The 25,514-nt window shown below is 39.2% G+C and overlaps 2 long non-coding RNA genes across 2 annotated transcripts in view; one reads left to right on the top strand and one right to left on the bottom strand.

Moving 5' to 3' along the window:
* LOC118170737 overlaps positions 1-6,230 on the bottom strand; it is a 120,871-nt gene extending 114,641 nt beyond the window's left edge. The window contains exon 1 of the long non-coding RNA XR_004752856.1: positions 6,219-6,230. This is a non-coding gene — a long non-coding RNA (uncharacterized LOC118170737). The remainder of the gene's footprint in view (positions 1-6,218) is intronic.
* Positions 1-25,514, top strand: part of LOC118170736 — a 319,869-nt gene that overhangs the window by 114,571 nt on the left and 179,784 nt on the right. The gene's annotated exons all lie outside the window — the stretch shown is intronic.

The following is a 25,514-nucleotide window of genomic DNA, read 5'->3' as shown; positions in this document are numbered from 1 at the left end:
ATTTAAAGTGTAAGTCTTCTGGCAACAACATAGTACAAAAAACTCTAGGAGACAGGTTAAAAAAAAAAAAAAAAATTAAAAGAAGATGTCACTGAAAGTTTAAAATTGTAAAATTGCTCCTACTTGTGAACTGTGACTAACACAAGTGGAGACAGTTTTTTTCAGTAGTTGGACTTGAAAATCATTTTGTAATTTATCCCTCTCAGGTGTCACTGTTAGATAAAGAATTCCATTCAGCATGCTATAGCATGTCATTTGCCAGTGTGAAAACCTGAGCCTGATGTAATTCTGATAGGTTAAAGTTCCAGCACTGAAGTCCAATTCTATTTTTTTTTCCCCTGTGGCTACGGGTTTTAATAATAATTTCAGATTTTACGTCTTCTACCTTAGAGGCATATACATTTTAAAATAGTGAAGTCAGGTATAAACTCATTTACAGGTAAAAGTTTTCTATCAGAACCAAGTGGTTCTGATAGAAGTTATTTTCTCCAAAGCAACGTAGGTGCCAATATAAAAAACTAGAACATGTTTTAGAGATTTCTGAAATTACATGTTTCCTTTACTGTCTACTTCTAAAGTGAGGAAATGAAGCCTGAGTATATCCATTTACTTCCTGGGGAAGCCCATTATACCTTCTGTGACTGACAGAAGATCCTGGAAAACATTGACAAGTATAAGCTTCTTTTGCGCCACCCTGACAGGAGTTGGCATATGTTCTAGGAGGCTATGAAAAAGTTTAGCATAATTAAGAATCAGCATGTTTGCATCTTCCTCTTTTGTTGAGGTAACTCCAGCAGTACCTGTTCACTCTTCCTGTTTAGTATGTGTGGGGACAGGGAGGGGGGAACATAGAAATAATAATAAATATATATATATATGAGAAAATTGCTGTAAATCAAAGAGAGCGTGGCAATTTCCACAATTACAGGTTTCTGCCTAAGTGCTGGTGGTTAAAATGGTGAAGCCTCCCAGCAGTCACCTCTGTAGGCAGGGAAATGTTGGTACCTAGAAAGGAGCAGTGCTCACAGCCTCAATATATCAGCACTTTCCGTTTGCAGGGGCATAAGTGCCAATGTCACAGCTGCCTCTGGTCAAGGGCCAGAAAAACAGTCTCATGTTTTATTGATATTGGCTAAATCCAACATAAAAATGAGAGATGGCAAACTGTGGAATAAAGCTAAACCTTCCATAAAACAAGAGAGCTATAACAAGCTCACTGTTTCTATATATATATTTATTTTTCTCTGCTTTCTTTTCCCTTCCTCTTTCATGTCTTTCAGTCAATCTTTTATAGCGGTTATGTTTTCCTCCAGGCTGTTTCCTTCTGTAATTTTTAATCTTCCTTAATTGTTTTCAAATTTTTCCCTCTAAAGCACTCTTTGAATCTTTAAGGCATTTTCCTTTTTGATTATTCAGCTTTTCTTTATCAGTCCACCTATTTAGCTTTTTGTAATGATACGCCTCTCTTTGGCATTAACCTGCTTGTAACCTGCTTGCGTAGAACCTGACCATGGTATCGACCAGGCAGAAAACTGTGGCCTCCGCATCTCGTGAGGCATCTCCAGCCACGGTCACCAGTGTGGCTACTCAGACGGAGGGCTCGGGGAAACACGCAGCCGTCCAGGTCCTGGGCTGCAGAGTGTGCCCCAGCCTTCTGTCGGTCTCTGACAGCAGTGGTGGGTATGCCTGTGGGAGGTGTGCCCAGGTTGAAGAACTGCTCAGCCAGGTAGCGGAGCTCCGGGAGGAGGTGAACAGGCTCAGGAGCATCAGGGAATCAGAGAGGGAAATTGACTGGTGGAGGTGCGCTCTACCCTCTCTGAGGCAGGCTCACGAGACTGCCACGGCACAGGCGTCTCCTGTTACGCAGAAGACGGAGGTTCGCTCCTCCAGCCAGGCAGCGGGAGGAGACCTAGATCAAGGGGGGGAATGGAGGCAGGTGCCTATTCGGGGTGGTAGGCGAGCCCTCTCTCTGCCCACCTCACCTTCTCATCTACCCTTAAATAATCGATATGAAGGACTAGAGCAAGACAATCTAAATGACAAAGTAGACAAACACCCGTCCCAGTTGGAGGGGGCGCCTAAGACAATGCGACCTACACGTCGCATTGCCACATCATCCTTCAAAAAAGAAAGAAGGGCTATTGTTATGGGGGGCTCCCTCCTGAAAGGGACAGAGGGACCGATATGCCGACCGGACCCAACCCGCAGAGAAGTCTGTTGCCTCCCTGGGGCTCGGGTGAGAGACTTTGCCAAGAAAGTCAAGCGCCTGGTACGGCCCACTGACTACTACCCGCTACTGGTCTTTCAGGCTGGTAGCGATGAAGTAGCAACGAGAAGTCTGAAGGCGATCAAAAGAGACTTTAGGGATTTGGGGCGACTACTTAGAGGATCAGGGGCGCAGGTGGTGTTTGCCTCTGTCCTTCCGATAGGGGGGATCGAAGCTGAAAGATGTACTGTTCACATAAACTCGTGGCTTCGAGACTGGTGTGACCGGCAGAATTTTGGTTTCTTTGATCATGGGAAGGTCTATGCTACACCGGGCCTGATGGCACCGGATGGGATGCACCTCTCTCGGAGAGGGGTAAGGATCTTAGGTCAGGAGTTGGCAGGGCTGATAGATAGGGCTTTAAACTAGAGTCGAAGGGGGAAGGGGCTAAAACCAGGCGAGCCGGTGAAGACCTAAGGGATGGTATGCTAGAATCAGAGGGGCTGTGTGCCAGTGGGGTCCTTTGGTCAGATCCACAAGGTGCTGAGTGTAAGGAGACGCACCTGAAGTGCTTTTACACAAACGCACGCAGTATGAGGAATAAAATAGATGAGCTAGAAGTCCTGGCCCAGTCCCGCAACTACGACATCATCGGCATAAGCGAAACCTGGTGGGATGAGTCCTGTGACTGGGGTGTTGCGATAGATGGTTACAGGCTCTTCAGGAGGGACAGGCAGGGTAGGCGAGGTGGTGGGGTGGCGATGTATGTGAAGCAGGGGCTGGACTGTGTGGAACTTCAGGTTGGCGATGGCAAAGTTGAGAGCCTCTGGGTAAGGATCAAGGGACGAACGAATAAAGGGGATGTAGTTGTGGGAGTCTATTACAGACCGCCTGGCCAGGATGATAGCGCCGATAAATTATTCTTTACAGAACTAAGAGAGGCCTCGAGATTAACTCCCCTTGTCCTTATGGGGGACTTCAACTTGCCGGACGTTAACTGGGAGTGCCACACGGCTGACACGAGCAAGTCCAGGAGGTTCATGAAGCACCTAGATGATAACTTCTTGGTACAGGTGCTAACGGAGCCAACTAGGAAAGGTGCCCTCCTAGACCTGTTGCTAGAAAACAGAGAGGGTCTGGTGGGAGATGTGGTGATTGGTGGCCGCCTCGGTCATAGCGACCATGAAGTGGTTGAGTTCAACATTTATGGTGACAGAAGGAAAAGTGCCACCAAAACCTCATCCCTAGATATGGGGAAAGCGGACTTCAGGCTGCTCAGGGAACTAGTCAGTAAGGTCCCCTGGGAAACTGCTCTTGAAGGCCTCGATGTCCACCAGTGCTGGTCACTCTTTAAGCGATGCCTCCTAGAAGCACAAGATAAGGCAATTCCAAAATATCGCAAGTCAGGCAGGCGGGGCAGGAAGCCGGCGTGGCTGACCAGGAACATTCTAATGGAGATTAGGCGGAAACAGAGAGTGTTTCGCTACTGGAAGGAGGGCCAGGCGTCATGGAAAGAATACAGGGATGCTGTTCGTGTTTGTAGGGAGAAAGTTCGAGTGGCCAAAGCACAGCTAGAGTTGAAGCTGGCTGTGTCTGTGAGAGAAAATAAAAAGGGTTTTTTTAGATATGTAAATGGAAAAAGGAGAACTAAAGAAAACATAGGGCCGCTCCTTGATAGGGAAGGTCTCCTCACAGACGATGACGTAGGCAAAGCAGAGACGCTTAACGCCTTCTTTGCCTCTGTCTTCAATGCCGATGATGGGCTTCGGGACCCAGGGTGCCCTGAGCTGGAGGACCGGGACGGTGGGGATGACAAACTCCCAACTGACCCTGAACGTGTGCGGGATTTGCTACTCCACCTCGATCCCTACAAGTCCATGGGTCCGGATGGGATTCATCCCCGGGTGCTGAAAGAGCTGGCGGATGTCATCGCGGAACCTCTATCAATTATTTTTCAACGATCCTGGGAATTTGGAGAGGTCCCAGTAGACTGGAACCTGGCAAATGTTGTGCCAATTTTCAAGAAGGGTCAGAAAGAAGACCCTAGCAATTACAGGCCTGTCAGTCTCACGTCAGTGCCTGGTAAAATCATGGAGAAGTTGGTTCTCGGACTTATTGAGGCGCACCTGGGGGACAAAGCAGTCATTGGTCCCAGCCAGCATGGGTTTGTGAAGGGTAGGTCCTGCCTAACTAACCTGATTTCCTTTTATGATAAGATCACCCGTATGGTGGACCAAGGGAAACCAGCTGATGTGATTTTTTTGGACTTCAGCAAGGCTTTTGACACGGTTTCCCATAGGATCCTACTGGACAAAATGTCCACCATACAGCTAAATAAAAACATCATACGATGGGTGAGCAATTGGCTAACGGGCAGGGCCCAAAGGGTTATGGTAAATGGAGCTGCGTCAGGCTGGCAGGCGGTCACCAGTGGGGTCCCTCAAGGCTCCATTTTAGGGCCGGTACTTTTCAATATTTTTATAAATGATCTGGATGTAGGAATAGAGGGTATTTTGAGCAAGTTTGCTGATGACACCAAACTTGGAGGAGTTGTGGACTCAAATGAGGGCGTAAAGGCCTTGCAGAGGGATCTGGACAGGTTGGAGAGCTGGGCGATCACCAACCGCATGAAGTTCAATAAGAGCAAGTGCCGGGTCCTGCACCTGGGACGGGGAAACCCTGGCTGCATGTACAGACTGGGCGATGAGACGCTGGAGAGCAGCCTAGAAGAGAGGGATCTGGGGGTCGTGGTAGACAGCAAGTTGAATATGAGCCAGCAGCGTGCCCTGGCAGCCAGGAGGGCCAATCGTATCCTGGGGTGCATCAAGCACGGCATCGCTAGTAGGTCAAGGGAGGTGATTGTCCCGCTCTACTCTGCGCTGGTGCGGCCTCACCTCGAGTACTGTGTGCAGTTCTGGGCACCACAGTATAAAAAGGACATGAAACTGTTGGAGAGTGTCCAGAGGAGGGCTACGAAGATGGTGAAAGGCCTGGAGGGGAAGACGTACGAGGAACGGCTGAGGTCACTGGGCCTGTTCAGCCTGGAGAAGAGGAGGCTGAGGGGAGACCTCATCACAGTCTACAACTTCCTCGTAAGGGGTTGTCAAGAGGCAGGAGACCTTTTCTCCATTAACACTAGTGACAGGACCCGCGGAAACGGGGTTAAGCTGAGGCAGGGGAAATTTAGGCTGGACGTCAGGAGGGGGTTCTTCACAGAGAGGGTGGTTGCACACTGGAACAGGCTCCCCAGGGAAGTGGTCACTGCACCGAGCCTGTCTGAATTTAAGAAGAGATTGGACTGTGAACTTAGGCACATGGTCTGAACTTTTGGGTAGACCTGTGCGGTGTCGAGAGTTGGACTTGATGATCCTTAAGGGTCCCTTCCAACTCAGGATATTCTATTCTATTCTATTCTATTTTAGTATCACTACATTCAGAATTTCTCTAGAAACAACATAATAGGCTGCAAGGAGATCAGCTTTGAGAGGCATTGTAATAAAGACCAGAAACATTTATTTCATGCAGTGGTAAACAAAGATTGAGGAGGATATAAACTGTGTTATCTAGTTCAATAAGCAAGCAAGATTATGATCTTCAGAACAGTGTTTAGAGTAGGCTTTAAAGGATGAGGTTCCAGATATCTTGACCTCAGATGAGGAGATAACAATGATTCCAGTTTGAGAGGAGAAGGGGTGTATATGTTAGTTTGTGGAGAGTGAAAAGGGTAATTCCAGAGGACTTTTCAGGAAGAAGCCTCATGACTTCTATTCAGTCTATGGAGATGAGTGAAAAGCAACAAAATGTTAAACTTGAAGCTAAAATTAGAAATAGAAGCAGCAGAAAGCCATTGGTGATGTTGACTGTAATAATTTGGGGGGGAGCTGCAAGGACATAGAGTAGTAGTTGACAGCAAAAAGTCGATGAACATAAGGCGAGAGTATTCTAAATGCCAGGCAACAGCTATATTTATGTATATAACTGTAATTGAGCCATAGTCTGATGATACAGTAACATTCAAATAAAACTAGCCAGCAGTTGTAGCGATAGACTGGTATAGACTAGAATCTGCAATATTGATATATTCCTTGGCATAATATTTATTCAAAAAATGTAGAGGTAATATAGATATACAGACATAAATATTTTGTTTCATTTTATACCAAAATTTGAAGTAAAAATATATATATTTATGCTTCTGAAATCTTCTGCTGTGGGCAAATTAAATTTCTTTCTTCTCTCCTTCATCTGTAACATATGTAAGTAATATTAAGGATGTCTGTGCATGATAAAATTTTCAATATGAATTGCTAATGGCTCTATGTGTATAAGTTCAGAAATCAGCATATAGATTTTTCTCATTTTAGCTGTATTTCCTCTTTGCTGCTTGTCAGCTGTTTTCTAGATTGATATCACTGTGAACAGATAGAAGTTTTAACATAATATTCAGCCACTGCTCCAGGGCTAATTACTAGAAAACAAAGTCACAGTCCAAGTTCCTGACAGCACAAGCCTCTCCCTCTCCTTATGTCTTTGTTGCCCTACATTTACTCGCTGGGATTTAAATCAAACTCTAAAGTCCAGCCAAAAAAAAAAAAAAAAGTATCAAATCATAAAATTTTATGAAATATTTTTAAAATGACATAAGCATAACTGAACATGACACACATTTTTTAGCAGAATATATAAGCAAGCAGAATTTATTCTGCAGTAGCATAAATGTTGGTGTAGCACTGCTCAAGAATTGTGCTGCTCTTTGGGTGGAACAACTGTTATGTAATAAAAGCCTAAAGCATAATGTCTAACATGATGCAATCCATCACTAAACACAGCAAAATTTGTGATCAAAATCACAAAGCATCATTGAAAAAAAAATAATAATGATGTAAATAACTGACAAAAGCCAACTCTTTCGGCAAAAAACTATATTTTTTTTATTTTCTAGCAATTCTTATCTTCTTGCCCTTTTTGAGCTAACCCTTTCATTGGCTACTCACAACGACATTTTTATTTCTTTTCTGAGTACTGGCTAATTTAGAAGCATCAGTCTATGCATATGATTAAAAATCTTTTTTCCTCTATGTACATTTTTTAGAATAATAGAGTCATAGGATATCCCAAGTTGGAAGGGATCCACAAAGATCAAGGAGTCCAACTCCTAGCTCCACACAGAACCACCCCAAAATCAAACCATCTGTCTGACAGCATTGTCCAAATGCTTCTTGAATTCCAGAAGGTTTGGGGGCTGTGACCATTTTCTTGGGGAGCCTGTTCCAGTCCCTAACCACCTGCTCAGTGAAAAACCTTTTCCTAATATCCAGCCTGAACTTTTCCTGATGCAGCTCCATGCCATTCCCTCAAGTCTTATCTCTGGTTCACAGAAAGAAGAGATCAGTGTGTGCCCCTCTGCTCCCCTCATGAGGAAGCTGAAGGCTGCCGTGAGGCCTCCCCTCAGTCTTCTCATCTCTCAGCCGAACAATCCAAGTGACCTCAGCCGCTCCTCTGGACCTCTCACCATCTTTGTTGCCCTCTTTTGGACCCTCTCTAATATTTTTATGTCCTTCCTATATTGTGGTGTCCAAAACTGCACACAGTACTCAAGGTGAGGCTGCACCAGAGCACAGCAGGACAGTCGCTCCCCTTGACTGTCTAGCGGTGCCATGATTGATGCACCCCAGGTTACAGTTGGCCCTCCTGGCTGCCAGGGCACACTGCTGACTCATGTTCAATTTGCCATTGGACAGAACCCCTAGATCCCTTTCTGTGAGGCTGCTCTCCAGCCTCTTGTCCTCCAGCCTGTACATATATCCAGGGTTGGCCTGTCCCAGAAGAATAATCCAGCCCTTGCTTTTGTTAATTTTTATGTGGTTGGGGATTGCCCAGCCCTCTAATTTGTCAAGAACTCTCTGCAAGGAAGGCCTCTGTACCCTCCAGGGAGTCAACATCTCCTTCTAATTTAGTTATGTTTGAAAACTTATTTAGTGAACATTTAAGTCCTACATGCAAATCTTTTATAAAAATATTAAAGAGAACTGGCCCTAACATGGAGCCCTGGGAACCTCACTAATGACTTGCTGCCACTATGATGTAACCCCACTTATAATAACCCTTTGAATTCAACCCATCAGCCAGTTGTTCACCCACTGTACTATGTATTTAATCTATCTGTGTACCGGACATCTTGTCCAGCACAATACTGTGAGAAACAGTATCAGAAGCTTTGCTGAATCCATAAAGATTGGCTTCCTTTGGTCAACTAGGTGGGTAACCTTGCCATAAAGGAAATTAATTACATTAAGCAGGACTTTCCCCTCATGAACCTGTGTTGACTGTGACCAATGAATGTTTTGGCTTTGGATGTACCTTTGGATTTATGAAAGCTGAATTTTATCTGCCATTTTATCTTTCAGTCACTCTATTATATAAGGTGCTTTGTAGCTCTTTGCACATATTGTCTTTAGTGTCCTCAATAAAGTTTCCTATCAGCAAACATTATCGTTCCACTGCTTAGGCCCTTCCTGAATCATTAATAAATATGTTGAAGGAAACTGATTCTCTTAAACATGTTTGTAGATATCCCTTGCTAACACCCTCCCACATGGTATGGAAAGTGACCTTTTGTTATCACTTAGATATTAATCTGTGGATTTCTCCTCTCACCCTAGAATTTACTTGCTCTTAAATCTTCAGTGGTCAACATTGATAAAACAGCTTTTCAAAATCCCTTTAGGTTAGATCAACAAGTTTTTCCTTCATGTGCTTGTGGATTCCCTAAAAAAAAATGTAATTCTCTGGTATAATACAATTTTTCACTAATAATAATAATAATAATAATAAATACCATCTCCTCTGCACTGTATTATACATACCAAGGCATTTTCTAACTCAACATTTTACTAAAATTTCTGCCTGCCATAACGCCAAGGGTGCTGGTATTGATGCTACTGAGAGCACAGCTGAGCCATAAATGTATATTCAGGACTCTGCTGTCAGTTTGTTCTACACTGCCTTGAGGTATGTTGGTGTTCACATGCTCAGCACCTGAAAGTTGTTATGTGAAAAATTTAAATATTTTACCATAGATTGTGGAGAACAGGTCAATTAGTTTTAAAATATAACTTATATTTAAACCTGACATTGATTACACTAGCAAGGTATCTCTGCCCTTAAAATATCTGTTTAAGATTAGTGAAGTACAGATTAGAGATTATTTTGCAGATGATAAAGATAAATCAAAAATTAGGCAAGTCAGAAAATGAAAATCACTCCTCACTTTCTAGCATTATTTTAAATTTGATCTAAATGTAGTATATCAAGTCAAGTTTTGTTGATCCAGCCTAGCTGAAAAATTAAGGAACTTGAGTTATCAGTAACTTTTCCTCAGGTGACTTCAGACATAACAGGATAATCCCCAAAGCTAGCAATACGCAAGAACAGAGAACACCACTGAGCTCCGGAAACATGTTAATTCATTCATGGTCCAAAGGCTATACCTAATACTATATAAAACTTTTTATAGTTATTTTATTTAAAATTACTTCATCTGCCACTGATAGCAGTTGCTTTGAGGTGACTGTCATTCCATGGACAAGAAAGGATGCAGTTTATAGGAATGCATAGAAGTAATTGAAATAAGACGTGTTTATTCAGAATATTCATACGCGTGCACACTCAGATACAGAATATATGTTTATGCTAGCAAAAGCATATGAACTACAAATGTTTCCAAAGCAGAAATAAAGTTGAAGTGATGAAAGGCAATGTAACTGTAATTTGGCGATACATAACTATTATCACTATAAAATGTAAGAAGTAAAACTATCAAATATTCTCTAGAGTTTATCTAAAAAACAGAAAGTTGAGTTTATTGTCTTATTTATTTTCATCTTCTAACCTGTCAGAGTAGCACGATGGCCTTTTGAAGATGTAGTTATTGAGTAAGAGTCAATATAAACAAAACTGTGTAGGATTATATATCTTTAGCTAAATGGATGCAATATGATACAGATCATTAACTCTAAGCACCTCATCCATTCATCTTTACAACATACATACTGAGGTTGCTGGATGAGAAATGTTATTGAACGTACAGACCATTTTTAACAATGATAGAAGAGTGAAATAAGTATGAAAAAAAGAAAAAAAGAAAAAAAAAAAAATGAAGTTCCTGTGAATTCTCCGTGAATAATAGTTTAAATAACATTTGCTACTTATATCCCTTCCCATAATCAGTATGGACGACCCTGAAATATGGAATGGGGTAGATTTATTTTGAAGTGTTGGAAAAAAATAGAATATTGTAGGCTTCTTTTTTCTCATATGTTATATATAATATGTATATGTATATTATTTTTCATACCTTCCCACAAAGAGGACTCATATAATACAAGAAAGCAGTTCTTTGGCATATTGCTAACTTCACCTAATCGTGGTAAGTTACAGTATGTCATTGCTGCTAACCTACAATTCATATTAAGATAAATCTCATAACCTTCCCAGGCAAGGAAAGCCCATATTTATGGGCTTCTAAAGCAGTATTTCTATTTCACAGATAAAAATTTATTTGGTAGCAGAAAACATCCCAGCACTTTAAAATATAGATTTGCAACTGTGTAGTACTGTTAAAATTTAGTACAGCTTTTTCGTATAAGTACTTCATAGTTGTATTTTATAATAGAAAGCATTATCTACGCTTAGAGATCACCCTGTGGACTTTACACTTGCTGTACCGATTTATTCAGACTTCTTGTCTGGACTGTAAAAGGATTTCTTTCTCTCAAGCTAAGGTTAAATTAATGCAGCATTAAATAAATGAAGGGGAAAAGGCTGCTATTAAGGTCAATGGATATGTATACAAAATATTAGATGAAAACAAGGAGGAAAGAAGCTGTAAGATGTGTTCTTTCTATTAATAATAATAATAAAAAAAAAAAAAACATAAGATGCAGCCACAAAAAAAAAAAAAAAAAAAAAAGTCAAAATATGCTTCATGGAGGAAAATTAGCCGCTGCTATGTTAGGAGTTTATTGGAAAACTAACAATTGGATTTTTGGATTTGAAATCAATGTTATTATTGTATCTTTTGATCGAGGTTACATTCTAGGGAACATGGAACTGACAGTTTCTCAGCAGTACTGGGGAGAACAATTATTGATCCAAAATATATACAATTACTGGTTTCACAATTGTTCCCAGTAAAATACCAACCATAATAATGTGGAGATCTCCTTTGAAACTCTGAATACTAACAGCTATTGCATACAGTTATTTTGAGGTACTTCATAGTGCCTTCATTAGCAGAACCATTTCAAATGTCATTGATACTTAATCTATATATTTACCTTCTAATTACAATTGAATGATAATATTTCATAATAAAGATTTTACGATTTTACTCTTGCTCAGTTATACTTATAAGATTAGTTTTTGTTTTTTTGTTTGTTTTTTGTCAAGACAAATACTGAAAATCTAGCTCCTCATGGTATGAAACTCAAGGTAGCTTGAAAAATTTGCCCCATACAATTCACACCTGCCAAATCTTGACCTACGTGTATCTGTTTGGCCTCTGTTCCTCTCCTCTTCCTTTGGCATGACACCAACATTTTATGTTCGGTGAGAAGCATTCCTTCTTGTTGTTTCTACAAAAGATTCATAGGAATATGTTTCCCGTATGCATTTCTTATACATTTATTCACAGATAACATTTAACTACCCGAATATTAGGAGAGAGTTTGTTAATAAACTTAACAGCCTTGGCCCAGCCCCATCTGCAAATTTTGACAACAGTGTGTTTGGGACTGCACAGTGTGTTTGGGACAGTCATACAAAACTTGTAAAAGTTGCTTGCAATTTACATCCAGGAAAGCAATAATTAGAATAATGGCATGAGATTTCTTTTTTTTTTTTTTCAGTGTTGGTTTGTATTTGACTCTATTACCTACCTTTTGTCACACATGTTTACAGGCTTTACTTTTGCAAAGTGAAATCCCTCGTTAATATAGTCTTTGCTTTTCAAAGACCCAATCGGATTTCCCTTGTGCGAGGGTTTAATAATAACAATAAGAGTGATGGTTAGGATTACAAAAATGCCTTTTCTTCCCTCAAAGTATCTCTTTCCAATGTCAGATAGCAGGAAGTAATCATGCACCTAATGGCAGACAGCAGGTAAAACTTCAAACTTTGCAGCTTTATTGTACTCCCTCATATCATCCCTTACTAATATTTAATTCTTTCAAAAATCTTTTGATTGCCTCTTTTCTCTTGTGAGTTTCATTTTCCTTTCTTTTGATTCAGTTAAGAAGCTTAAACGGACTTAGAAGCAAATTTTTTTTTATTATTATTATTATTTTTTATTTTAAACACAGGAAGCTCTGTAGTCTTCAAAGTGTCTGTTATTTTCTGAAATTATAGTGATTGTGTAGACAGTCTATACGCCATGTGGCACTTAGCACCTAATGCAAAGCCCATCTTACTAGTTGTCATTCCATTGACTTCACTGGGCTTGGGACCGGGCCCTTTCCCCACGTTTCAGCATTTCTTAATTAAATGTAAGAGAAGTGGGCCGAGCACCAGTGCCATGAAATATTGACTTTCTAGCAAAGATACGTAAAAGGAACATCTGTTCAATCCTTTTATATCTGAGCCTCCCACCAGTGGTATTGTACCACACTAGCACATCAAAAGTACGTGCTGTCTTTTTTACAGAGGGTGAGCATGCAAGGCTTTTGAGCTGGCCTAGGTGTGTGACACACAGGAGAGCTGCTCGGAAGGGAACCACTGGTTCCCTCTTCATCATGGGCTGAAAGCTGCCTGGGCAACAGCTACAAAATTGTTTGATCTTCCCAAACCTATTTCCTTGCTTTTTGGGCTTCAGAGAAGAATCACAGAGGTATTCTGCAGCTAAAATCTGTTAATGAGTACAAGACATTCTTATTGTGCAATTAAAAGCCGTAAGAGTGTTTAGATAGTTGAAATGATTTTATATGCTTCCAATAAATATTAATCAAAACAGTTGTTTTATTATTATTTTTATTTATTATTATTATTATTATTATGGTTTATTCATAATCAGACGCCAAAGTGTATAGAAGGCAGCTGCCTGCCTGATCAAAAATCTTTGTTCTTGTCACCTATTATGGCTTCAGAGGCTCCACAGAAGGTCTGAGATAAGGTTTATGTGTAAGTGGTTCTGTAGGATAGTGATGCTTACCAAATTGTTTTGCTTTAACAGATTAATCCTGATAGTGCAACTGTGAGCCTACTGCTTGGAATTTCTAAGTGGTGCAGGGGACGTAGCCACCTGAAGTTAGGTGATTTAAACCATAATTGGGCTCCCTATGAAAAATGGTGGGATTTTCAGTATGTTTAGCACCCACAGCTCCTACTAAATTAAACTTCATTAACTTATCAAAAGACACAGTGGGAACATCAGTAGCAGTAATAGAACTAAGGGATTCCTGCCAGCCAATCTTGCGTTCACACCACTGATCTCTATTATAGTGAAGCCTGTATAAGCAGGGAAAAGTTCAGCAGACATAATAAAGATCTTAAGCATAAATAATGTAGAGAAAATGATTTTTATTTATTTTTTGACTGAAGTCAATGGCTATATTGATGCTAAATTCTGCTGGGGCTTAAATTAACCCTATGGACTTGATTTCTATATGCAGTAAGCATTTGCTTCTCTTTCATAGCAAATAATGATGGCAAAGTATATACAAAGTATATATATATATATATATTTATACAAAGTATAAAAACATATTCTTGAAGTTGCTAGAATGATGTGAAATAACCACAGAAAATAGAATATTGCCCCTGTAATGAAGATTAGATAGGATAAAGCAAAGGCAATGTCGGTCCCTGTGGAAGGTGCTGGTTAACATAATTATATGTCTACTACAGGAGAGTATTCCTGCACCAGAACCAAAATGTAGTAGCAATAAAATGTGAGAGAAGGAGGGATACTGGGTAATAATGTACAGTAGCAATTGGAAAAGAAATCTGAAATATCCCACTGGAGGATGGTAATCAAAGACAGTTTAAAAGATCAACTTGAAGTATTTTTATTTTCACAGCACACAAAAAGTGAGAAATTGAATTAGGATGACCTGAGCACATTTTGTAAAGGGCAATGCTACTGGAGTGGAATACTAATGACTCACAAATGCTACTCTTATTTATAATACTCAAACTGATGAGAAGTTGTCTGCTGTATACATACGTTATTGGAATATCATTATTTTGGAGGGTAGAACATTCTAAGATTAAATTTATAGAACATTCAGACATTGTGATTTTGTTTTAATATTGCTAATCATAGATCTTTCAAACAAATGTGATTAGTTAGACTATATGTTACATATTTAAATCACCACAACTCCTCTATTTCACAGTAACTAAGAGCTTTGGGCAAAAATAAAATGTGAGTAATGACCCTTTTCATTTTAACACTGTAAGCAAGAGGTAGAAATGATCACTGTTTATGAGAAAAATGTGATTGGTGGAATGAATAAGCAGTAATTGTTCTGCATTAGGTAAACAAAGGAAACTATCATAGATTAATGCACTCTCAGTTTTATTACAGCTCAGATATTGTAATCAGCTGCGACAGGAACTGAATGAATCAGGTGCACCCAAAGGTGCTGTTTATTAATTTATCTTAACAAATAATGATGGTGTGTCAAAGTAAATTATGTTGCTTCATATGTTGCATGTCTTTGTATTGAAACACCAACAGTGAAAGAGATTTGTTCACCTGCCCTTTTCAAAATCAGAAGTGTTAAGCTATCCATGTGTTGTCAGGTTTTGTTTCATTCCCTTTTTCCCTGGAATGCAGATTAATCATAGGGTAATGTGTAGGCATACAAAAATAGATACCCACACAAGTGCAAGTGTTTTCCCATATACTCTGCCAGACTGCTGTTTCTGTATCCCTTTGCTCCTGCACGGGGATAGTTAAATTCTGTGATTATTTGTTGTCTGTTTTGTAAAATGTTAGGGCTTAGAATCCACGCCACAGATGGTATTTCATGTGGAGATTACCTATATGTTTACATATCTAGATAAGCATTTATATATGCATTTTATAAGGAATCATAGAATTACTGAGTTGGAATGGACCCACAAGGATCATTGAGTCCAACTCCTGGGTCCCCAAAGGACCACACAAAAAATCACACGTGTCCACCCTTGTGTATGTACACATGCCAATGTAAATTCATAAGGTAAGAAATTGTACTTGAAGGTAAGAGATGGCCATCTGTAAGGGTAGAAAGAAAGTTTCACTTTCTTTTCATTGATGATGATTGAAACATGAGACCTTAAGTGATGTGCCCAGTGCCTGAAAGTAAATTAGTGTCAGAGAGAGGAATGTATCTGATATCTCCTCCACTCCAGGCCTCAACCATTTCAGCCTTTTCTTACTCAATGGTAATATTTCTGATTGGTGCCTCCAGCCCCATGTGCCAGTGACACCTTAACTTTTATAAAAGTCCCTTTGAAGTCAAATAGCCAAATTCAGAGTTGATGGAAGGGAAAGCAATTTTACTACATTGGACGGTATTGAACTGATACCACTTCCCTGATTAAAAGTTTCACAGTTGAATGACCACTTTATGGCCTATTTTTTCACATTTTTCAAGAGTAAACTTTGAATTACTGTGTTTGTATTAAATAGGAAAGAGATTTGATCCTGAATAGATGAGATCTTCCTGGCAGAGATAAAATAAGGGGAAAAATATGTGCATGTGTGTAATGTGAATATTATTGCTTTGAATTTTCCAAACAAAATCCATTTTGCTGCCACATACAAAAATTGGTTTGTAATACTGGCCTTATAGTGAGTCAGAAAAATTGTTATATTAACAAGTTTGCAATTCACAGAGACTGTTACAGGACATTTCTGTAATGAACTCAATTTAAAAACTAGTTGGGAAAAGATACCTCTGAATATAAACTTTTTTCACTATGTAAATTTATGAATATAATTCCATCGTGTTAAATGTTCATTGTAATAGTAATATTTAAAATAAAATTTAAATAAGGCTTTAAAAATAAGCGGACTACTCAACAATATTTGCAAACAACATACCCCATATCCTGCCACAGATTTTGAATTCCCCCTGCCTAGCAATCACAGAAACTGCTTGTCTTCAAACATGTGCAGGATCTTGTTTGGAGTCAAAACCTGTTTCTCGGGGTCACTGCCATTACAGACCTCATCACTGGACCTCACTGTTTTCCTAAACTAAGCTTCTGCTTTCTTCTGTATTAGCAGTAGAAAGCAGTGTTATCCCTGGGCAGGTGATGCCTAGACAGACATCTTTTCAGATAAGGGTTACTTCTGTTGAAAATGAATAATATAAATCCAAAAGAAACATGTTTTCCACTCAAATTATACAAAATGGATAAACTGTCTATTTTCAAGTTCTATGAGTATCTATGTACAGCTATACAAATTGGCTAAGGAAAACAAATTGCAAGGAAAAATATGTTCCCAGAACACTTGGCTACTTCTGAGAATTTCAAGCTTAATCTGTAAATTCCTACATCTATATTAGAAAATATCATCAGTATACCCTTAACATAATCTTAAAACTAGCACAAAACAACACATTTTAGAGTAACTTTGTATTTTCCACCTAATTTATGTATTTCTTTATTAGAATGTATCACACAGTAGAACGGAACATGAATGCTTCAAAATAAAGTGGAACACATGTTTATTTACCATAGCCTTGTTTACCAGGATGATTTTGATATTTTAAACCCACAGTAGCATGGGGAAAACTGTTAAAGTGTTTTGTTTGGATAACCCACTGCTGGGTGGCTACACAGAGAGGAAAGCAGTGGAGAATAATAATCCAGTTGTTTGAACTACTTAATAGGTTTGGCTTATTTCTGCTCCTTGTTCAATATTTCAGATGTTTTGTCTTTCAGTTGGTGGGTATAGTAAAAGAACTTCCTTATTATAGAATGAATATGATCTCCATATATGAGGTCAAAGGTCTCAGTGAAATTAGTTTTTTGGTTTTTTTTTTAGATGTTAAGTGAAATGTAGCTGCAGGACTGGGCTGTGAAAACAGGCAGTTGCAACCACTAGGTAAATGAGGAGTGCTGAGGAAGTGTGACTCAAATAGGCCTATTCACAGTGCTCCAAATTCCACCTCTGTATAGACCCACTCAAAAGGATGGCTGCTCCAAAGAGCATGCATGTCCATGGCCACCCAGTTTGAAAGTTCCCATTCTTTCCTTTACAGTTTAGAATTAGGGGTAGAACACAATCTGCCTGAGGTGAGCTGATCTTGTGTGATCAGAGAGAACATCAGTTAATTGTGGTTTAATTAATTGCATTTATGCTTTAGAAGTGGAAATTATTGATGCTTAAAATGAAATCTGAGAATTAATAGGACCTGACGTATTTCGCTTTATCTGTTAGTTCTGACAATTTATCACTTCTTCAGCTACGACAAGTTACATTTACTGCCATGAATCCTCATCTGTCTAACTAGACCATAAATATTTCAGGGGTTATAAACTTGAGTTATAGATCTTGGTCACCATAACAATGTATTTTATTTCTGTGGATCTTTTATATTCATAAAAAATCACCTTATTTTATAGGATTTCATGTAAATGAAATCAAGGGCTTTGCATCTGCAAAATAGAGGGTGATTTTTTTTTTTTAATGTTTATTTTTCTCCTCATAAAGCTTAATAAAAATATTCAGATTTTCTCAAAGTCCATGAGAAAATTTCTTTCTTTTGCAGCAAACATAAATTCAGAGAAAGAAAAATCATGCAGCATTTGATTCTAGTTTAGAAGTTAAAATCATCTGATTTCATAATCCTTCAGCTGTCGAAGCCACCTTATCACTATTAGCTTGTTTTTCACAACAATTTTGAAAGAATATTTATTAAGTTTTGAACCATATGTATTCACTCTCAATATTCCACATTTGAATGTTGCAGCCTAGAACCTGTGACAAGTAAACTAAAAAGATTCATCAGTAGTATGTTGTCAAATTCATATGCTCTAGGAGACACATACAAGATTAGATTTAACATTAAAAAAAAAAATAGCTGAAACTTAAAGTATTTTACCTTGAATTTAGAATCTACATTGTCTGATATTTAGATATAATCAAGGCCTTGTGTAAATTTACAAAATGGCATAATTAACATCCATTATTTATAGTAACCTGTATGTATGGGTGTGTTCAGAACTTTTTTGTATTTCTTCAATCTTCAGATCTTTTGTCTTCAAATCTGTTGCTAGACCAAAGTACTGAGCACAATTTTTCCAAGAAACCTTGATTAAGGTTCTCAAAGATTGCAGGAAAGATAGGGGTAAACCAAAAAAGAAGTAACCAAAACTACCTGCAGCTACTGACATGTTTTGTGTCACCTGTGGGTTTACTTTTAATATGTTCATACATGTATGTATACACATACACAGAGGCTTGCAGCTTTTATGAAATTACAGTTGCTAATACATCAGGTGTTCAGAAATTGACCAAAAAATGGACAGCTGAAATGGGAATTACTCAAACAAGAAAGAAAAAACTAACAATGACAAGGTGAGTTTTTCAGCTTCAGCATCTGATACATTGTTATGTTCTTACTGTCATGAGCCAGCATGACCTATTATGACTAGAAGACTGATTTTGTATTTCAGTTTTAATTGAGCTTTCGATATAAAAATTCTGTGGACATGTGTCTGAGTTTAATAACTTTGAAATACATGTTCAGATTGAATGACCAAGTCAATTATTTCCTCAAAAGTACTTATTGGGATTGTGTTGGAGGCATACAAATAGAAAAGGAAACATACTCATTAATATGCCACTTGTTTCCAAATTAATTTCTCTCAACTTTGGCAGCATGCTTTTTGATAAATAATTATTCTGATATTTGAGGTGTTCTTGTAGTACTGCAGCAAATAAAAATTATAGTGTTCAATGTATTTGCCGAATAAATGAGCTTACAATTACAATGCCATCCGAGTCAGTGCTGTATTCTCAAACATGGTGAATATGGCTTAATTGGGTAGTGAACAATGAAACCTTCCTGTAATATGTGGTTCAGTGACTCAGTACATTGTGTTTTGTTGCAGAGAGTATTTACCAGTACTACTCAGATAATTCTGGCATATAGTTTTATGTATGGCATTTATATATTGCAGGCCAACTGCTGTCATAACACTAAGGTTTTATTTTGCTGGAACACCTTACAAAAGCAAATAGCATATCTATGATTTTTCAAAAGTATTAAGCAGCTATGGTTCCCTTTGCTACTGCTTAAATGATTTACTTTGTTATCACTCACTTTTTTAATGAGCAACAAACTAAGGCTCTTTGTGGGGAAAAAAATAAAAATAAAAATAAAAATCCTTATTATTGCATGTTCCAATATCAGTTACGTGAAAGCAAACAATGCTACATTCAGAAACACCATCTTTTTGCACTGCCTAATTTAGAAAATTTTGTTTTTGAGAAGACATTTTGATGATAATATGTCTGCTTAATGTACTTAATCTGCGTGTTGTCAGAGCACTTGGCCTTCACCCCTTCCTTCCAATCTGTTAATCTTCTAGCCATTTTATCTCAGCCCTTGAACTGAATAATGCCATAAACTAGAAAATCAAAGGATGGCAACAAAAAGAAACAAAGAACTATTACTGAAAAAGATGAATGTAGTGGCACTTCTGCTAATCCTAATTTATTTAGAATTTAGAGAGGATTCTTCTGTCACATCATCTATCACAGAAAGACACTAGGGTGGGAGAGAAGTAAGCAATTAAAAACATGTTCTTCATCTCAGGTATTTTGTGATTTCTTATTCAGTTAGGTTCCATTAACTGTTTCACCCTACCTGCCAAGTATAAAATCATTTGTCAGTTTTTGAGGTTAAAATTAGTGTCGCTGAAAGAACTAGCATTGACAGCCACTGAGAATAGAGTATAAATATATTTTACTTCTAGAACAGGTGCTGCATTAACAATGACAGTTAAAGCTTCCCCTGGCTGTCCCTTTATCATGTGCTTCCACCTTGACCTATACTGTAAACTCTTCTTGATGAAATCTGATGTTTTGACATTCAGGTCACTGGACTTCCAGGTAGCACGACCCACCTGTAGGATTCCTGCCCGAGAAAGCTATTGAGTCAAATGCTGCACGGGATCTCTAACAAGATTGAAATATTTTATATGCACAAAGGACAGTCAGAGCTATGCAAGCTAAGATAATAAGTGTAATCAAATTTCATACTCCAAGGAATACACTGATTGCCTCACTGTTGAGGAAAAATTTAACTCCATATATTCACCCTTCATACTGTTTCAGGGAAACAGAACAGATGTAACAGGGCAGAGAGACCTCTAATGCATTGTTTTTTGTCCACCTTTTCTGGCAGGATACCAAGTTATTTAGACTAAATTATATTGTAGTTCAATGTACCAGAACCTATAGAGGAGAGAAAAATTTTGGTGCTGTTCAAAAAATGGCAATTTGGGGTGTGAGGGAAATATTTTCTACACTAGAGCAGTTTAAATTAGAAAATGGTTTACTTTAGACTCATATTTGTCTTTGATTTGTTTCACATCACATTCCTAAATATTGCAAGTCCAATCTTCTAGTTAATATAAATATGAATGTAAAACTGTTGACATCATCCAAATATTCACTGAGCTAAATCGTGGCTAATCATGGCATCACACCACTGAAGTTGAGCTAAAGTACTTTACATAGCCTTAACATCTTGCTCTTAATTACTGTATTCTTTAGTTTCTTGATTCACATGATGGAAAAACTCTGGGTACTTTTGAGCAGGCTGCTGACTTGTTTGTGAACCAAAGTTAGACTCATCCATGTATGCTTATGTTCCCATTAGCATCCCTGTTGTGCTCAGCAGGGCAGAGGGGAGGCCTGCTTACCCCACCACAGCAAAGCCGCTTCAGCCGTAGTGGTACAGAAAGTTAATTTAGAACATGAAATTTGTAAGTAAGGTGTTCAGTGAGAATTTCAGACTTAGATTAGGGTTTATTTAAAGGGTACCCAAGTTCTGACTTTTTTTTGTTTGTTTGTTTTAACTATAAATAGAAACAAATCTGTAAGGTAAAAACAAGCTCCTTGGTTGAGAATGTTAGGGAGTCAGAGTTAATGCAAAATTTTGTACTTTGAAATGTTCTTGAAATCAGGGGCTGCAGTTTGTAACAGGTGTAACTGTACCTCAGGAAATAAGCTGCATTTTGTGAGGGTGGGATGGGCCCAGCTGGCCCTAATGACCCTGCCCAGGCCCACCTCAGGCTGGGGCCCTCTTACTTGCAGGTCAGGCTGTAGGTGAGCTCTCTCTAGGGCTGTCTCCTGGACTTTCCTCCAAATTTCTAAGGTTATTCTGGGATCTGACCCAGTCTGAGGACCACTGAGCTTCAAGGGAGACTCTTGCTACTGCCAGTCCTGCAGGTACGTGGTTTGTGGCCCGTTGGTGAGGTCCCTGCCCTGCCAGTGCCACCTAGGGTCTCCGTTCACCCTTCCTCATGCCACAGCCCAGCTCCCAGGTGCCTCTCACATGGTAACTCAGAGGTTGGGTGGTGAAACTGCACAGTAAGCAGGTCCCTGACTAGTTTGATAACCCATTTGATAATCCTTTAAAAGTCTTGTGTTCCTGATGTTATCTTTTGCCTTATTTACCTCACTGAAAGGTGGCTTGAGGCTTGAAGCCAGTGGAGAAACAACCTCACTGTGGGAGGATGGGTACAGAGGCTTGCATTTGTTTTGCCTTGTGGAACTTTGTTGGTCTGCATTAAGTTGATGTCCAGAGGAATTCCCTTTTCTGAATTGCCTTGTGGTTCCTCCCAAGTCTGCCTGCATCAGGCTGCAGATATGCACCACCCTTCATTGCTGTGATGAATTGCTTTGTTTCTATTGCTCTTTCCTCAGACAGTGAATATGCAAGTATCTTCATTTTGTGCCTCTTTCTGTAGAACTTTATCTAAGAATGAGTCAAAGATAGGGCATAAATTTGGACAAAAACATCTACTGGTATGGAGTTGCTCCATGCCTTCCTTAACCCTTTAGCTGCACAGGTGGCTTTTTGGGGAGCTGGACATGGAAATCAACTGGGTTACAAAACCTCAGCCTCAGCTGGGTTCCTCTTTCAGTCGAGCTGGACCCCAGCTTGGTACCAGGGTAGCTGCACAAATGACCACACTAGGGCTGCTTGGGGAGGAGAAGGGTCAGAGAGGTTGGTGACACTTGGCCTTGGGTTGGAGCTGCTTCTCTGAGCCCTGGTCCTGGGTTGCGCGAGGGGGATGTCGGCATCATTGCAGTTTATTTTGTGACTTGGCAACTTCTGCAAATAGCTAAAAGCCTTCTGACCATAATGTTGGTATTGGCTGGTAGTTTGCAGGGCCTTGGATGCTAGCATCTCAGGAGAGTGTGGAGGAAGATGAGAAAAGTAGTTTTTCTGTCTGGAGCATATGGAAGAGATATATGAACAGGATATGTTAATTGGGAGACATGGAATGGGGTTAAAGTGATGTTATGGACCTCAAATTGGACTTTCCAGGCTAAGATGCTTAAATTCATGGATGAAACTAACACTTCATATAACTGCATGGTACAAGCTTAGCTATTTTTTTTTCTATTTGTTAGTCTCTAACATTTTTTTTTTTTTTTCCTTAGGTGGTACCTTCTAGAAAAGAGGTGTAATATTAACTAGTACTGGGAGCATTGCTTACTTGCTCTTAAGTCAAGGATAACACGTTTAAGTCAATGAGACTGTACGGGTATAAAAATAGATTTTAATCAGGAAACTGTCCAATAACTTTTCCATTTTTACATGTCCTCTTGTGTTTGCTAAATCATCTTTTTAAGTTTTGGTCTTTTAGTTAATTCTAAAAGAAGATGCATATACTAGTAAGTGTATTTTCCAGGGGTTCAGGAAAAGTCCTTGAAAAATGAAGTGTTTGAATGCTAAGTGGACAACAGTGGAAAGCTCAAACAGGCAGATGGTATTGCTCAGAGGAAACTGGAGCAATCTGTGGGCAGAAAGGGAAGGAAAGGGGCTAAAGCTGGGAGGGCAGCCATCGCCTCCAGTGGAGAGGCTGGAATGGAAGTAAATGTGCTGTAACTATGTAGTCAACGTGAATGCCACAGCAGCTTAAGTCAAGGAAGGTGTCCTGGTAATGGAAATAAATTGTGTGCTGTATATTTGCAGAAGAAAATTCAGTGGTAGAAAAGCAAAAAAAAAAAAAAAAAAAGATGTTAACTGCATTGGATTTGGGACTGTTACTTGGATATTGAGCTGAAGTGAAAAAGGCAGAAGTAAAATTAGCTGACTTAAGAAAGGGGACATGTAATGCTGAAAGTATAAAAACAAGGAGACTGCTTGTCTATAGAATATGGTAGCTTAAAGGAAATGCAGCTTTCCTGGCCATGACCCTGTAGCCAGACATCTGAGTATCTGAAGAGCAATATATATATCATCAGTACAATGCAGCTCATTCTTAGTCTTCGCTAGGGGAGGTATGAAAGCTTTCAGCTAAAGATAAATAAGATTGAACCAATTTGATGTATTAATATTTATAATACTGCTGTGTATTTCACTGGTAGTTTTATCACTGGTTTCATCATGGTACTAAATGGCAACATAAGGAACCCTTGCTTCCAATACTTTTTATAAGTGCTCCCTGTGTCTCTCATGAATTACCTGGTAGGTCTGGGATATTATCTACAACAATTATATTTGTCATTTACATGACAAAACAAGTTTTCTGGTGCAGCTTCTTTCAGAGTGGTTGCAGCCTGTACCGGCTGGGCTGCCTGAGATCTATTGAAGTCATTCTCTTCTTATTCTTTGCACTGCACAACTTATGTACAGAGAATCAAATCACCTGTGAGGTTGCTGCCAGTTTAATAGTGTAATTGAGTAGTCTAAGCAGCATCTTAGCAGCTGCTCCAAGAGGCTTTAACCTCAGTGTATACACATTTTGTAGGATTTTGTTTTACAAAGAGGGGGATTATTGTAATATTCATTGTAATCACTCTAAGTACTGTAGGCCTGATTCCTGACTGCTTTGCTTTGTACCTTCTGCAGTCATTTACAAGTGTCTAAAAGGACTATAAAATGTGAAGATACTAGAATGGCTGCAATCTTGTTACATTTGCAGAGAGATAAATGATTGTATGTTGTATGTGGAGAACCAGGCCATGTGTAGAATGAGTAGAAAGTAAATACAAGTGTTAAGTGATTGTTGAGGTGTAAGTACGTGATAGAAAATGGCAGTAGAAGAGAAAAAAATGCAGCAGAGGCTTTAAGTGTAATTCTGATTGAGTTTTTATTTAAATCTATCTTCACGTCTGTGCAGCTTGGGCTTGCTGGGAGTTGTATCTGTCCTCTGTGCACCAAACTCAATGCTGTTTTTTTTTTTTTTTTTTTTCTAGATGGTATTCAGCAGACATCTTCAGTTGTCTGCAGTCTGTCATGGCAGGAGTAGGTCATCTGGGGAACCAGTTGTGAGCAGTAATGATTTTAGGTAAGTGTAAAAGAGAAACTGAGGGTGGAGCTCACAACTAAAATGCATCTTGAATATAAATAAATATCGATGGCCAACAGTAAAGGAAAAAAGAAAAAGGGTAGACTGTCTCAGAGTAGCAGACAGTCTTTTGGTAGTTGCTTAGAAGTTTGGATTAAGCTTGCAGAAGGACAAAGTTTGAACTAGTTACATCTATACTGCTTCAGAGGCAAAGTTTGGCAGAATTTCTCTGCTCTGAGAGGCAGTTCTCTCCAGACAATAGAGCGGAAAGCAGAGACGACAGACTCCTGGAGGTTCATGCTGGCAACTGAACCAGAGCTGACAAGACAGCCTTTGGCTTGTAATTAAGACGGATCTCCCTTTGCCCATGTAAAGCTGGCTCAACCTGAATGTTCTCGTTGCATTTCCCCTTGCACCGTAAGTAGCTAGATAGCTTTGTAAGTGTGAAGGAGAGGGGGGAGAAATGTTGTCACCTCTTAAGAGCAACTTATATGTCACTGTCCATGACCCCAGTAGCACAAAATGTCTCAGTCATAAAATGCCAAATCTTAAGTATGACAAATAATCCAGAATTGTATTAACATTTGTTAAGGGAAAGGGGGAGAATACATTTCAAAGATATAGTAAGTTTCCATATGAGGAAATCACTCCATTATTATTGTTTGGAAGTGCCATACTTCCAAGGTTATGCTGTTGTCAAGGCAAAAGGTTCCATATTGCATTTCCAACCAAGCCTGACTGATTAAGGGTGTTGGAAGGAATATGTTTTCCTTCC

Source organism: Oxyura jamaicensis, chromosome 8, assembly GCF_011077185.1.
Source record: "Oxyura jamaicensis isolate SHBP4307 breed ruddy duck chromosome 8, BPBGC_Ojam_1.0, whole genome shotgun sequence".
Lineage (NCBI taxonomy): Eukaryota > Metazoa > Chordata > Aves > Anseriformes > Anatidae > Oxyura > Oxyura jamaicensis.
This window is presented reverse-complemented; position numbering and strand designations above follow the sequence as displayed.